At 23.4% G+C, this 4,181-nt stretch overlaps 1 protein-coding gene across 4 annotated transcripts in view; it reads right to left on the reverse strand.

The window, feature by feature from the left end:
* Positions 1–4,181, reverse strand: part of LOC117175654 (probable serine/threonine-protein kinase nek3) — a 56,180-nt gene that overhangs the window by 46,244 nt on the left and 5,755 nt on the right. For 3 of the 4 annotated variants that reach the window (XM_033365374.1, XM_033365376.1, XM_033365375.1), the window contains exon 2: positions 3,808–4,077. The exons of the other annotated variant lie outside the window; for it this stretch is intronic. The gene's annotated coding sequence lies outside the window, so the exon portion shown is untranslated. The remainder of the gene's footprint in view (positions 1–3,807; positions 4,078–4,181) is intronic. 4 annotated transcript variants of the gene reach the window in all.

A 4,181-nucleotide genomic window follows, 5' to 3' on the forward strand; every position in this document is an offset into this window, starting at 1 on the left:
ATTTTTTTTTTACAAAATAGTTCAACTTTAACCCGGAAAATATGAATCTTAAACAAAAAACGATCAATTCCCAACCAATAATTTTCAGTAAAAAAAATTAATTTTGAACCAAAAAATTGACAGCAAAAAAAAGGTGTGCTTTTCTAATTTCAAAATTCAATAAAAAAATTTTTAATCAAATGAAAACAGCCACTTTTTTCGTTCAGCAGAGTAAATTTTTTTTGAAAATCCTATTTTTTCTTTAAGGAAAAACTTACTTCCAAGACACTGAGTTTCTGAATGCATGTGTAAAAGATGAGAGCTAAAAAAAAATTTTCAATTCCGAGGTTTCGAAAAATCGGTTTTCGGTAGAAATTAAAAATCGAATTTTCCATTTTTCACGAAAAACAAAAAAAAACCTTGCCCCCGAAATATGAGGATGCTGAATAAGAATAATAAATGTAGGCTACCAAAAAATTTTTATGTTCTGCAAAAAATTGTTAATCTGAAAATTAACAAAATTTTGAAAATAATTCTTTTCAAAATAAATAAGGTTTAAACCATTTTGTCTGTGATAATTTATGGGGCTCTAATGACTTCTTTGAAACCTCAAACCAGTATTTACGGAATACAACAAAAATTTCTGTATAGAACGACCTTTTCTTATCTGTTACCGAGTAGCAAAATAATCTGTCCATTTCTAGGAAATCGTCTAATTCTCCTTCTGACAAGGAACTGTGAAAAACCTGATTATATATCAAAATCCTTGACACTTCTCGACACTTTTCAAATAATTTTATTCTGAGATAAAAGCCTCAAGTCTTCTCTGCATATAAATGACATGCGTGAAGATTTTATATGACGCTGTTGACCTCGCAGTTTTTATATTGAAATGACATTACTTTATTACATGATTTATAGAACTAAAATGCAAATTTTAAACAGAAAATAAAAAATTTTACTCGCGAAAAAATAAAAATAAAATAAAATAAAAATATTATCAATTTTCAAAGCTCAAGGCTGTGGCCTCAGACTCACTTCAGAAATGAATAATAAGTGTAAATAGTGTCCCAAATTTGAAAAAAAAGGGTCAAAATATCATATTTTTAAAGTATTAAAAAAGAACTTCAATACTTATTTAAAATGTTAGTTTTTAGTCTATAAAATATGAATATTTCGATTTATTTATTGCAAACATAAATTCAAATTTTGTTAAATTTTTTTTTTAATCTTTTTTTAAACTGAAAACTTGACTGATACATTTTTGTTTCAAAATGTCTATTTTTTTGTTGAAAATTCATTCTATTTTTTGGTTTAAAGTTAATTATGTTTGGTTAAATAGTCTACTATTCAATTTGTGGTCAAACATTTTTATTATTTGATTCAAAAATTTCATTAAATTTCTTTTTTCTTTCTGAACTAACAAATATGTTGTTTTTTTTTGTTTATTAAAAATTAAACTATTTTCTTGAACGTTCATTTTTTTTTTTTTTTTGAAAATGTAATTGTTTCATAGAAACTTCGTCTTTTTAGCTAGAAAATTACACAAATTTGGTAGAAAATTTAAATATTTCATTGAAACTGTATATCTTTCGTTGAAGATTCGTATTTTTTTTTTTTGCAGAAAATCAATTTCGTCGTTGAAAATACAACTGTTTGGTAGGAAAATTAATATATTTTTTCTTTTCTTGAAATAAAAACTCTTCTATTTTTCGTTAGAAATTCATATCTTCTAGTAGATAATTCAATTTTTTTGGTAAAAAATGAAAGTGTCTTGTAGAGATTATTTTACTTTTAAATTATTTCTCATAAGAACAAATTTGACTACATTTTTTGTTAAAAATTGATCTTTATCAGTTTAAAAATTCAAGTATTTAGTTCAATATATTTAAAAATGAACAAAATATAAATAAACTCTTTTTTTTTTTAATTAAGTCTAAAGTCACATCAATTTTTCAAACTATTTATTTGAAAATTTATTTAATTTATTGAAAATTCTTCTTGTTTATTGGAAAATTAATTTTCTTGGCTGAAAATTCAACTTTTCTGGTAGGAAATTGATCTTATTGTTGAAACTTCAACCATTTGGTTAAAACTTTATAATGTTTTTTTTTGCGAAAAATTAATTTCTTTAATGAAATTTTTTTTTAAATTACATTTCTTAACTCAAAATTCGACTGTTCCATTTTTTTGAAAATGCATATTTTTTTAATTGAGAATTTACGTATTTGTTGAAAAATCGTCTTTTTTTGGTATATAATTAATCTTGAGTTGGAAATTCACCGTTTGTCGAAAATTAATTAATTTGTTTAAAATTAATTTTTTTACTGAATATTGATCTTCTATTTGAAAATTAACGTTTTTAGCTAAAAATTCCCTTTTTTCATTGAAAATACAGTTTTTGATGGAAAATATAACTATTATGTTGATTTTTTTTTATAGAAATCTTTTTTAATTTAATTCTTTTTGTTTGAACATCAACATTTTTTGTTGAATATTCAACTACGTTGTAAATTCATGTTTTTTTGTTGTTGTTAAAATTTCAGTTTTTCTGTAAAAAAATTAATATTCTTAATAGAAAATCTGTCTTTTTTTAAATCAAAATTAAACTCAAACTGAAGTATTAAAATAAAATAAATTTTTTTATTATTATTGAATATTGATCTTCTATTTGAAAATTAATCTTTTTAGTAGAAATTCCATTTTTTGCTTAACAATACAATTTCTTATTGAAAATGCAACTATAATGTTTAATTTTTTTATAGAAATTTTTTATTTTCTTTATTGTTAAACAACAAATTATGTTTTTGAATATTCAACTACTTTGTTGTAAATTCAAGTTTAAGCTTTCTGGTAGAAAATTATTATTCTTAGTTGAAAATCCTTTTTTTTTTTATTTGTTAATCAATTTGTTAAACTCAAAATTCGACTGTTCCATCTTGTGTTCCATCTTTCATTTTTGGTCGAGAATTTAGTTATTTGTATTAGTTAAAAATTACATTATTTGGTTGAAAAAGAAAATTATTATTTTGAATTTTTTTTTTAATTAAAATTTTAGTATTAGTATTAATATTCTTGTTGGAATTTTTTATTATTATTATTGAAAACTAATTTTTTAACTGAAAATGTATTTCTTTTCTTTTTTGTCATACATCTTTCTTTGTTAAAAATTGAACTATTTTCTTAGAAATCCATGTATTTTATTAATAATTGATCTATTCTGTCAGAAAATTAATCCTCTTTGTGGAAAATTAATATTTTTCGCTAAAAAACAACATTTTTTTCGTTGAAAAATTAACTATTTTGTTGAAAATTCGTTTTTTAAATTGAAAATGATTTTATTGGACTGAAAATTCCATTATTTTGTTAAAAATTGTTTTTTAGTTGTTTTTTCTTTTTTTTGAAAATAAAATATTATTTAATAACTATAAACTAAATAAGTCCACGAAAAAAAATTACAATTGTGGGAAACTAGTGCCTTAAGTCTCATTTTTTGTTTTGTTTGAAATAGTAGCAAAATAGTGCTATCGCTAAAAAAAAGTGTCAAATTGCAAGTTTAAATCCTAAATTTTCACATTTCTATTAAAGTTCAATAGTTTTCATATGCTAAAACATGAATATTTTTCTTCCGAAAGATTATGTATTAAGACTTGCAATTTGTTACATCAATTGTCGATTAATCAAATGCCTCATTTCAATAAAAAACGGATCAATCAAACTTATCGATCCATCACTACAAATTCATTTGACTAATAAATCCCAACTTCAAATCAGTAATCAATTTCCTGAAAAGAAAATTATGATAAGGAATATACAAATTGAAATTACCAATTAGTAAATTTGAAATTCTGCTCCTCGGAATATGTTTTCTTTGCTAAAATAGATCCACCGCCAAGTCCCTGTCCGACTGATATTGCTACGAATATATATTTTTTTTTTCGATGATTATCAGTAGATGTAACAGTATTGTTTAGAATTTTGTTCCGTTCGTAGAATTAGATGTCCGGTTCAGGTACACGAGTGGTGGATGCGTCGTCGTTACAAGGATGACAGGCCTTAGAGTGGGATGAGCAATATATTCTCCTTCCCATTTTGACTCTGAAAACAATTTTAGAGCTCCATTGCATTGAAGAATTTCAAAAAATTTTCTTTTTTTCTTAAATTATTCTAGACTAGGGTGAACCTAGATGGCCCGATCAGAA

The sequence above is a fragment of the Belonocnema kinseyi genome, chromosome 6 (assembly GCF_010883055.1).
Source record: "Belonocnema kinseyi isolate 2016_QV_RU_SX_M_011 chromosome 6, B_treatae_v1, whole genome shotgun sequence".
Lineage (NCBI taxonomy): Eukaryota > Metazoa > Arthropoda > Insecta > Hymenoptera > Cynipidae > Belonocnema > Belonocnema kinseyi.